Raw genomic sequence first — 12,205 nt, forward strand, 5'->3', positions numbered from 1 at the left:
TCCTCTTCGGTTGAACCCCATTGAGAGACTGCCCAGGGAGTTTGCACATCTCTGCCCTCCACTGTCTGAAGTCCTCCTGGCCCCACTGGCCAGCCATGCACAGCAGGCGGGACTCAGAGCTGATCTTCACGCTCACATGAAATTTAGGGAACACAGCTTGGCCTCTGAAGGTTTCAGCATCAATCCTTACATTCAATTCATTCAGGTTCCTTCTGGCACAGCTGAAGACAGATTTCTTCTTAGAATCTTGAGGAACCTTCCAGTGGCCCCCTGCTGGTCCTGGGTCATTCCAGGGAGAGAGGTTGGGGTCACACCATAGGGAAAATCTGCTGGTCACACACCTTTCAAGGTGTCCAGCATGCATGCAGTTTCTATTGGACACATCCTGGGGAAAACTGGTTCTGCCTGTGGCTCCCTCCAGCAGTGTGGTGATGTGGTAGGCTGTGGAGGAAGCCATAAAGTCATGCTGGACTTCTCGGTTTCTGGGGTACTGCACCTTATAGATACTCTTTCTGGGGCACAACCCAGAGGCCTGGGTGGGCTGCTCTGGGGCCAAGTTGCATTCCTGGTGCAGGAAAAGCAGGGCTGGGGAGTCTGAGGCAGAAGCCCTGGAGGTCCTGGACTCTCTCACAGGTTGTATTTGTTATTCTAGATGGAGGTCTGGCCAAAGCTGGCCTCCAAATAAGGGCATTCTTGCTTTGATTTGTGCTGGTTGAGAACTCTCGCTGTGCCCAGGGCTGGTCTTCTTATCTAGGAGAGATATGGAGCTAGCAGTCTGAGCTCTGGTCCAACAGTGAGGCCCAGATCTCTTCCATGTGTACCGATGGACACCATTGACTCAGGTTGCCAGGGTCTTTGTAGTCAGTGAGTAGCTATATGTAAGGCTTTAGTACATAATCTTTATGGTCCACATTCATCCATGGATCTTTCATGATTTGCTTTGAAGTACATCTCTTACTGGGATTGAGGATGAGACATTTCTTGAGCAGATTTTCACACTCCATGACTATACAGAAGGGAACATGTTATTTTCCATTCAGCATCTGCTCCTGCATCTACTTGAAGTTCCATCCATCAAAAGACAGGCATCTGTTGACAAGTATATGTACAATGACTCCCATGCTCCACATATCCACTGTGGTTTCATTGTACTTTTGGCCCTGGAATAGTTCTAGGGCAGAATGATGAGGACTGATACAGAAGGTATCCAGCTTTTTGCCAAAGGAGAATTCTGCAACCTTGATGTCATAACAGCATCCAAGAGCAGGTTTTCTGCTTTTAGCTCTCTATTCACACTAAACTTCTGGTGACCGTACTGCACAGCAGACACTGGCAGAATTTAGCTTGGGCCACTTTTTCTTTCACATTCCCATGAGCCTCTAGGTAATCAAGCACTTTCCTCCATTAGTGTACTCCATAAAAAGTAGAGTTTTCTCAGTCTTGATCTCCTCAAATAACTATGTTAAGATGAGTCAATGTCCTCATTATTCTTACTTCATGGGAGAGTTTTCAAAGGCAGGAGGCGTTCTGTTTAGTCTTGCCAATGATCTTGACCCTGACGCTCAGCCAAGCTTTGATCAGGCTGATCTGAGCTACAGCCTTTAATCTCAGAGCCCCTACCAATGGGTACATTTTAATGAAATAAAATGAAAGTTTTCAGGTGGCCCCTGATACTGGGTCAAGCTTGAATTCTGACTGATCTTCCCGCTATCCCCAGGGTCCCTACAAAGGAATGTACTGGGGCAGATTCTGACCCTGCTCCAAGTTTAAATTATGTCCAGCCTGAGCTACAGCCACTAGCCTCAGAGCTACTTCCAAGTACTGAAGCAACAGATTAGAGAGGAGGAATAATTCATAAGATAATGGGCAAAACAAGGGAAAAGAGAAAGGGAAGAGAAAGGAATTCATCCTAGCAGGGTGGAGATCTTTAACCAGTTATTAAGAAATGGGAGGAATAAAATGAGTATCGATGGGGTCAAACAGGTTTTTCTTACTGCAGCACCCTCACAAGTTGGGCAGTTGTTCCTCAATATTGAAGGACCCTAAGCAAATCTGCTTTATTCTCCCTAGTGAGGATAGATTTAGAAAGGTGCAGGACAAATATGACAATGAGAAACCTGACTTCCTGTTGCCTGGGGTGATAGTCCCAAATCTTATTTTGTGAATACCCATCACTAGTTTCTTGAGGAACCGTATTAAAATAGATTGTGAGAGTGGCTACGTTAGGATCAGTCTCATTGGTTTAGAATACAGGTAGTCCCTGACTTAGGATTCCAGTGACGATGAACCACACTTACCACCATCATTTTTTTCTCCACATCTTATTGTTAGTGACATGTACGACATACAGTGTTGCAGCATTCTCGGATGTTCACTTGCAGATGTTCAACGTTATGATTTACTGAAGAAAACACTGTCGAAAAGCAGGCTGTGGCCTGGTCTACAATGAAATCTGTGTCACAAAAGACAGAGTGTTGGGCAATGTTCAACTCTAATGAATTACACTAGACAGTCATTAGGAGTCTGACTTCATTGTTCCAACACTGTCGCTGACAAATCCAGATTCTATTATACAGACACTGATAATAAAATGCAATAATAATGAAAACTAAAAAAAAAAAAAGTTATTCCTCTTACATCAGAACCGACTTATGATGGAGTCATCAGAATGTAACCCTGTCTTAACTGGTGGAGCACCTGTATTGTAAAATGGAGAATGTTTTGGTTGACACACGACCCATAGCTCACTCTTGAACAATCATAAAAAAATAAAAAAACAAATCCGTTGTTGTTGAGTCAATTCCGACTCAAAAAAAAAAAAAGAAAAAAAATCACACCTGTTGCTGACTCATAGCAACCCTATAATATAGAGTAGAACTGCCCCATAGAGTTTCCGAGAAGTGCCTGGTGGATTCATACTGCCGACCTTTTGGTTAGCAGCCGCAGCTCTTAACCACTATGCCACCAGGGTTTCCAATTCTAACTAAGAATGACCCTATAGGACCGAGTAGAACTGCCCCATAGGGTTTCCAAGGAGAGGCTGGTGAATTCAAACTGCTGACCCTTTTGTTAGCAGCTGAGCGCTTAACCACTGTGCCACCAGGGCTCCTGAACAATCATAGATGTTATTAAAGAATGCAAACATACAGTACCCCGATCCCAAGGGGGCAAGATCCTAATGGTTGGGATAAAGGCCACACGAAACTTTGGTGAAGGAGCCATGGTGGCTCCTGGTTAAATGTTCGGCTGCTAACTGAAAGGCTGGTGGATCAAACCCATCCAGAGGCTGGTGTAGGGGGAAGACCTGGCAATCTGCTCCCTTAAAGATTATTGTTGTTGTTTGGTTCCATCGAGTCGGTTCCGACTCATAGTGACCTCACGCATAACAGAACGAAGCAGTGCCTGGTCCTGTGTGATCCTCACAATAATTGCTATGTTTGAGCCCATTGTTGCATCCACTGTGTCAATCCCCCTCGTTGAGGGTCTTCCTCTTTTTTGCTGACCTTCTACTTGACAAAGCAAGATATCCTTCTCCAGGAAATGTTCCCTCCTGATAACATGTCCAAAGTACGTTGAGACCAAGTCTCACCAACTTAGCTTCTAAAGAGGATTCTGGCTGTGCTGCTTCTGAGAGAGATTTGTTTGTTCTTCTGGCAATCCATGATATATTTAATATTCTTCACCAACACCATTAATTCAAAAACATCCATTCTTTGGTCTTCCTTATTCATTCTCCAGCTTTCACATGCATATGAGGCGATTGAAAATATGATACTTTCGTCAGGTGAACTTTAGTCTGCAGAGTGACATCTTTGCTTACAGTCTAGGAAACCCAAAGAGTTTGGCTGCTAACCAAAAGGTCGCCAGTTTGACTCCACCAGCCGCTCCTTGGAAACCCTATGGGGTCGTTCTACACTGTCCTATAGGGTCACTATGAATCGGAATCAACTCGATGGCATCGGGCTTGGTTTTTTAAATTTTTTATTTTAATGTATAGGTTTGCTGTGAGTCGGAATAGACTCCAGGGCACACAAAAACAACCACCTCATGGTAGGAGGAAAACATCTCAGCTTCCAAATTATGGGACCTACAGACTCTCCTCTTTTACTTAAATTTTTTGAAACGTTAAACAAAAGCAGCACTGGTCCTCAGGACCCCAAAGACTTTGAAATGGTTCAAAAAGAGGAGAACCAAGTTCCGTTGGAAAGAGGGAAACTGAGATCCCAGATGTGGGCGTGGCGGGAGCAAAGCTCCTATGGAGCCTGCCCCACTCCTTGCCCCACTCTCGCCAGACAAAACCCCGCCCCGCCCCTTGCCGCCCTGGGCCCCGCCCTGCCCCCTTCACAGCCCTGCCCCGCCCCCTACATAGCCCTGCCCCGCCGCCTACACAACCAACTACCGCCCCGCGCACAGCCCCGCCCCTCGCGGCATTTCCTGTCGACACGGAGAGGCTGGCTCGGAGCGATGGTCTCGCGAGGGTGAGTGGGTGTTGTCTTTCTAGTTCAAGCCCGCGCTTCGCGTCCGTTTCACCCCTGCGTCCTCCCCGCTCGGGGTCCGGGGGTCCATGCGGATGTTCACGTCCCCGCACCCGCCCCGCCGTCGTCCCGGATCAGCGTCCGTTTCCGGTGATAGCAGCTCCGAGCGGGTCCGTCCGGCCTTCCCGCCTCCGGCCCGGGGACCCGCGCGCCCCCTTTCCTGTCGGAGCCCCCCACCGACCCCTCCCCACCTCGCGCCCCGAAAGGCCCCGCGGGGGCTTGTCGTCTGCGTCCCCCGCCCCGTCCCCTGGGCTCGCAGGGCGGCGCCGGCCGCGCCCCACGGCCCCAGGGCGCGAGTCAGAAAGTTTGGTTCATTCCGTCATTTTCAGTCAAATGATCTGTTTGTTCCTCTCATTCCTGAAGCTTATCATTTCCTTAAAGTTTTATTGATATTTACTTAATTTTTACTATGAAATTTGGGTTTCTTTTTTCCCTTTTTAGATTTACAGATTTGAACAACTGGTTTATTTACCCCCCGTCCCCGTTTTTTTTTTGAAGGTCCCTGGGTGGCCGACACGGTGTGCGCAGGTGTACAAACCTATAGTAGTGAAGAGCTGTGGCTGCTAACCAAAATGTCGGCAGTTCGAGTCCACCAGGCCCTCTTTGGAAACCCTGTGGGGCAGTTTTGCTGGGTCCTGTAGTGTCGCTATGAATCAGAGTCGCCTCGATGGCAACGAGTTTTTTTTTGTTTGTTTTTTTTTACTCACTTAGAAAAAGATGGTTTAAATCCACCCAGTGGCACTGGGGAAGAGAAGCCTGTGCTTTTGTAAAGATTATAGCCAAGAAAACCCTATGGAGCAGTTCTGTGGTGTAACACATGCAGTTGTCAGGAGTCCAGTCAGTGTAGGGCAATGGGTATTTTCTTTCTTTATTCGTTTTTTAACATTATGTTTGTAAAGATACCTTTCATTCAAGAATGTGCTTTGACCACATTCCCTGGTTTTGAGTAGTTTGATTCTTCATGGTGACAGTGACTCTAAATTGGTTGTTTACCAGTTGTCACATAGGTTATAAAAACTTTTCCTGTAATCAGATTCTAAGTATAGAAACTGTCTTTTGCTTTTTGATATGTTTAGTTTTGCTTCCATTATCTGATTTTTGTTTACTTTCATTTTCATTTCACTGTGCAAGAACTGTGGCTGACCTAATCTCTCCCTTTTTTTTTTGAGCTTGTTTCATAGCTTTATTTCTAACTGAAGACAACAGAATGTCCAGTAGTAGAATTTTTAAATACACTAAGATACCATCTTAATTTGGAATTAGGTGACATTTTCTTTATGACTCAAAACATGATCGTGTTTAATGCATGTTCAATCAGTATATCCAATATCTTTGATAAAGGTTTAATTTATATTCACTAATGTGTTGTAAGGTGCCCTCCAGTTGATCCTGACTGGTAGTGATACCATGTGCCAGGGTAGAACTGCCCCATAGGGTTTTCTAGGCTGTAATCTTTATGGGAGAAGATTACCAGGTCTTGGGTTTGAACCACCAACCTTTCCTTTAGCAGCTGAGGGTTTAATCCTGTGCCACCAGGGTTCCTTATCGCACCACCAGGGCTCCTTATTCATTAATTTACATATACTAATCCTCAGCATGCTTACATTTTATTGCATTATAGACATGGTGATGTCAGTGGGAATGGTTTTTAATTTTCCCTTCAAGCTTCATGATTAATCAACTTTTCTTTGAATTTGAATGTTTCTATTTAGTCATGTTTCCAACATACATTTTATGTACATATGTAGACATGAATATTCTTTCTTCATGTTTAATTTTCCCTTTTGTTAGTTGCCTTCAAGTTAATTCTGTTTTATGGGAACCCTATCTGTTACAGAGTAGAACTGCCCCATAGGGTAGATTTAAACTGGTGACCATTTCGTTAGTAGCTGAAACTGTTAACCACTACTCTTTTACATTAGCCAATAGTTGCTAAGCTCAGGAAATAAAGTCTGCTCCTGCCCTTGCGCCCTATTAAAGGCTGAGCCCTGGTCTATTCTTGGTCTCTGTGTTTCTCCCCTTCTTCAGGACTCCTGTGAATCTGTGTTTGACCTTCAAGTATGCTTACCTTTAGGCCCTGTGAATGACAAACAGCTCTTTGTTTTGGGTGTTGAATATTAAACTGCAGCTTTGTGTAACAAAAGAAACCCCCACCTAATTTCCACACAGGTGGTCCCTCCAGGTGACCCCCTCTTGGTGGCTGTGTGTTTCCTCCTGCAGTGGGCTCTCATTTACCTTTTCATATTAATCTAATATTAACACAAGCCCCAGCTCTCTAATCACATTGTGGGTCTCTCTGGCCTGACCAGCTTCCACTCTGTGTCTCCTCGTTAGTATAAACTATCAGGTGAGGACCAAGGGGCCCCGCACAAATCACAAAGGCAGTCCTGTCACTCTGGAAATTCCAGTGGTTTAGAGGTTACTTCCCAGCAGCCAGGACAAAGGCCAGGACTCTCTTTGGGGTTCTTGTTAGTTGCCAGTGAGTCCATTCTGCCTCATGGTGACCCCATGTGTGCAGAGTAGAACTGCTCCATAGGGTTTTCAAGGCTGTGAACTTTCGTAAGCACATCGCCAGGCCTGTCTTCTGTGGCATCTCTGGGTGGGTTCGAACTGATGACCTTTTGGCTAGTAGTTGAGCATTTAACTGTTTCTGCCACCCAGCTGCCATAGAGCTCTCTTTAGGTGAGATCTAATTCTTTACTACAAAAGGAGAATTTAAATATGTCCATTGTACTAAAATACTGAAAAACATGAACTGAGAATGATAATGAAAATCCAGCCAGAAAATTCATCATTTAAAGACCACTGTTCTCAGTTCGGTTAATTATACTGTTGGTGTGTGTGCACTGTAGGTTTCTATAAAAGACATGTTATCATTTCATGAATTAGTTTTACATATTTTTCCCATGGCCTTAAATAGTTTTACACTATCATGTTAATAAGGAGCCCTGGTGGTTGGATGGTTAAGAGCTCAGCTGCTAACCGAAAGGCTGGTGATTTAACCCACCTAGCTGGTCTGTGGGAAAAAGACCTGACAATCTCTTCCCTAAGATTACAGCATAGAAAACCTTATGGGGCAGTTCTACTCTGTCATATGGGGTTGCTAGGAGTCAGAATCGACTTGACTGCACCTAACAACAACAACATCATGATTTTAATAGTGGAAACGTAGTAACTAATTATGTATATGCATAAGTGTGTGCCTACATAATGACCTTTTAACTAATTCTTTGTTGTTGGCTTTTAACTTGTTTCAAGTTTTCTCAGTTAGGAAATACTCTGCTAATGTCCTTTCAGTGGTGTCTATTTTACTTCTTGATTTTTTGGGTTCAGTTCTAGAACCCAACCACTTACATTCTGCCATTTATTAAGATGTTTGACCCAAGGCAAGTTAGAGTCTGTCACATAGTTTTGTTTCTGTCTCAAGTGAGAACAAATCATTTCTGTTAAGATCATAAGGGTAGATCCTAACCTTTCTTTAAAGCCTCTTATTGACTCTTTCATCTGTAGTGGAATGAATTTTTGTTCTGGTTCATCTGAGAAATTATACTTAACTTTGTTGATAGACCACAGTATCTATCACTTGGTTAAAGAAAACCACTTGTTGAATTGTTTTTTCATTTGTATATTTTCTTGGTCACCCACACAAATGTAACATCCACAGTGGATCTCGTATCCTCAGTACCTGTTAAGCAATAACTCCCCATTTTTTCCTTCCCTGAGTCTCTGGTAGCAACTGATAAACTTTGGTCCCTATGCTTTAATCATATATTAAAATTAGGGATATATAACTTGCTGGAAATTATCTTATATGGACCCAGCCATACCCTATGCCTCTTGCCTCCCCTCGTATTGTCTGAAAATAAGAACCCTGCCCCCCCAACACACTGTGGACCCTTGGAGAAATGTGTGTTTCATGTTAGCTACCATTGATATACCAGGATTTGTCCCCAGAGGGAGTGTGTGTGCTTGTGTCCTGCTGAGAGGACTTTGTAAAGGGGCATAATGTTGATGAGCTACCGGAACCTGGTCTGCCTGGGTGAGTTAGAAGTCAGAACCTGCCCCGGCTTGGCTTTGCATTTTCCATTGTGAGTCTCTTAAGAGCCCCTGCCTTTCTAGCCTGAGTTTCCCTTCCCTTCTTTATGGGAATCTTTGAAGCTTTGTTGATTCAGAACTGAAGATCTTCATAGTATAGCATCTGGACTTTGACCTTTCTGTTTCTTCAAATGATCTGCCCTGAGCTGATGGTGGTACCAGAACTTAAGCGTGCATAAAACCTGTGGCCAGCATTTCAAACATCCAGTGTCCTGGTTACTCCCCTGTGCTTTTGATTTAGTAGCTCATAGACGACTACTTAGAGATCTGCAACTTTAGAGTGATTCCCTAAGAGTTTAGAAGGAACAGGTCAGTGGCTCCTTAAAAAAAAAAAAAATGCTGTGTTAAAATATATATAATAAAATTTTGTCATTTTCACCATTTTTAAGTGTACAGTTCAGTGACATTAAATACGTTAACAATGTTGTGCAACTGTCTCCACCATTAGATTCCGAAAGTTTTTCATCATTCCAAACAGAAAGTCAGCACCTGTTAAGTTGTAACTCCCGGTTCCCTCCTCCCTGAGTCCCTGGTAGCCACTAACAAAGTTCAGTCTCTATGCTTTTCCCTCTTCTACTTATTTCATGTATGTTATATATTTGTCCTATTGTGTCTCGCTGATTTCATTTAGCATAATGTCTTCAGGGTTCATCCATGCTGAAGCATGAACAGAATTTCTCTTTCATGTTATGTGTTTTCTTTAATCCATTTATCTCTTGATGGACACTTGAGTTGTTACCACCTTTCTTTTGGCGATTGTGAACAATCTTGTAATGAACATTGGTATGCAAGTATCCTTTTGAATCCCTGCTTTCACATCGTTTGATTGGGTTCAAACTGCCAGTGTAGGAGTGGAATGTCTGGGTCATATGGTAATTCACTGTTTAACTTTTTGAGGAGCTGCCAAACTGTTTTCCACAGTGGTTGTGCTATTTTACATTCTCACCCACAGTGCGTGAAGGTTCCAGTTTCTCTACATCCTCACCAACACTTGTTCTTTTTCAGTTTTTGATGTAGCCATCCTAGTGTGTGTGAAGTGGTATCTCATGTGGTTTTGATTTTCATTTCCCTAGTGCCTAGATGACCCTGAGCGTCTTTTAATATGCTTGTTGGGCGTTTGGTGAACTTTTTTGGAGAAGTGTCTGTTTAAGTCCCTTGACCATTTAAAAAAAAAATGGAAGTAAATCGCCAAGCCTTTCTTCCTAGTTTGTCTTAGAGTAGAGGCTGCCCTGAAACCTGTTCAGCATCATAGCAACATGCAAGTCTCCACTGACAGACGGGTGGTGGCTGCACATGAGGTGTATTGGTCTAGAATTGAAGGCAGGTTTTCCATGTGAAGGTTACGAGTTCTACCTCTGAACAATCAGTGTCCCCATTTTCCGTCATAATCCCACTGCCAAGGAGTCGATTCCAACTCATAGTGACCCTATATGACAGAGTAGAACTGCCCCATAGGGTTTCCAGTGCTGTAAGTCTTTATTTTCTCCAGGGGAGCAGCTGGTGGGTGGGAACCACTGACTTTCTGGTTAGCAGCCGAGCACTTTAACCTTTGCACCATCAGGGCTTCTCCATTATAATAAGGGTGGCTATTTGACACACAGCTTAGCAATAATATAGACAAAATCATTGGTTCTGATTCTTTCCAATGTAGACAATGCAAACCTAAGAAAGATAAAATGAACTTTTCTCTTCAGTCTTATTCTTTATCATGCCGCAACCAGCTACCACAGTGAGAATGCGGGGGTGTGATGATGGAGGCAGAGCAGGCAGGAATGAGGAGCCTGGGTCACTGATTACAGAGCGCCTGTCACATCCTGCACTGTAACGTCTGGACTTCTTGTTATAGGAGGAGACAAAATGATAAAAGTCATACTTGTTTTGCTTTTCTGGGGTCACTGGGGTGGCATCTACCTTAGATGATAAGCCTTGCACGGGCTGGAGGCTGGGAGAAGGAATCAGGGCCTGGCTGGAACACTGAAGCCAGTCGAGGGTTGGGGGGTCGCGGACAGGGTTGGTGGGTGGGCTGGAACAGGGCATCTGTGATAGAATGTTCCTTCCTTCAGTTACAGGCTTCAGAGCAGTGAGTGGATGTGGATACCACAGGGGTCTTGTGACAATGTGGATTTTTATCTTGGATTGGGCTTGAGATTCTCTATATCAAGAAGATCACAGTTTATGCTGAAAATAACTGTTGTAGAAATAGGATGTGAGTTAAAACCAGAGAATGCTGTTAGAGAAATTGACAACAGAATGGATAATGCTTAAAGAGCAGCCACTGGTATACAGATCATGTGAGAGTGAAGAGAGAGAGAAAACGTCTACACAGAGACCAAGAAATAAAACAGTAGGTGTCAGCTGGGTGGGGTGGAGGGGAGGAAAGAACCGGGAACAGACGTCGGGGGGCTGCTTCTTAGAGAAAACTGAATGATTTTCTGATTTACTGGTTGGTCGATTATTGTAAGGTTGAAACAGAATATTTCCAGAATTCTGGAAAAACTGGTGATGTCATGGATAGAGAATGAAAAAAAAATTAAAAACTCAAGGGGAGAAAAGAAAGGTTAGTTGCAAAATCAACAGGAAAAATACTGATCACATATTGCTATGGTATAAATGAAATCAAAGTTTTAAAACAGCACAACAGAAGAGTTTCAGCTGCACAGAATTATAAATCAGTGATGCATGATGAGTTCATTGACTTGAACCTGAAAAATATCTTCTGAAAATTCACTAACGTTGATATCAAAGTGTGTGAATTGTTCTACAAAGGTGAACCCTTAACTTCATAGGTGAACCCTCAACCTAACCTTTGGACTCCTGACACCAAGAGGAAGCCAGGTTCATGTGTGCCGGCCTGGGCAGGCCTGGATGCCTCTCATGCTGTGGGATGAGGAAGCCCCTCTTTCTGTGACATTGTGGCCAGAGGAAGAGGGCTGTGAATCTGCATGAAAAATGAAAGTGTGGTCTGGAAGGCTGGAGCAGGATCTGCCTTAAGTGCAGACGCCCTCAGAGTGGAGCATGGCCTTGAGCCTGGGGGAAGCCCTGTCCGGGAAAAGAGGTGAAGACCAAGAACCTGTCACTTCCTCCTTGCTCACCACTGTCTCCTTCTATTTCAGGTCCGAGATATGGTGCAGGGAGAGATAGTCCAGCCTAGGCACTGGGGACCAAAGGCAACCTTACGCATCCATGCAATCAGAAGTAAGGATTTTTACTGCTCTGACTGGTGTGTGGACCAAACGTCGTTTATCTGCCTCCAAACTTCCTAGTAGCTCTGCTTCCCCTGCCATCCCTTTTCCTGAAGTGGTTTCCTGGGCTTAGGGAGCACATTCATATAGACTTCCAGAAGCTGGAGCCAGGAAATGGTGCGTACTGCAGAGAACTGGGGAACTGTTACTCTAAGGGGGAGGCTAGATATGGGGACCGTGCACTCTGGACCTTGAGGTTTCTCTGTGAGGTAAAAAGGTGGCAGATGAGACTAAGGGACTGAGCCATACGAGGCATTCTGAGGCCCTGCTCTGCTGTCACTGGATCTTTCCTCTACACATATGTTGATTTTCAAGCCCTGGATGCCTGGGGCC

At 44.3% G+C, this 12,205-nt stretch overlaps 1 pseudogene; it reads right to left on the minus strand.

Annotated features, from left to right (window-relative positions):
• Positions 1 to 700: 700 nt before the first annotated feature.
• Positions 701 to 1,632, minus strand: LOC101351793 (serine/threonine-protein kinase MARK2 pseudogene; annotated as a pseudogene).
• Positions 1,633 to 12,205: the final 10,573 nt, after the last annotated feature.

The sequence above is a fragment of the Trichechus manatus genome, unplaced genomic scaffold, assembly GCF_000243295.1.
Source record: "Trichechus manatus latirostris isolate Lorelei unplaced genomic scaffold, TriManLat1.0 scaffold00120, whole genome shotgun sequence".
In the NCBI taxonomy this organism is placed as follows: Eukaryota; Metazoa; Chordata; class Mammalia; order Sirenia; family Trichechidae; genus Trichechus; species Trichechus manatus.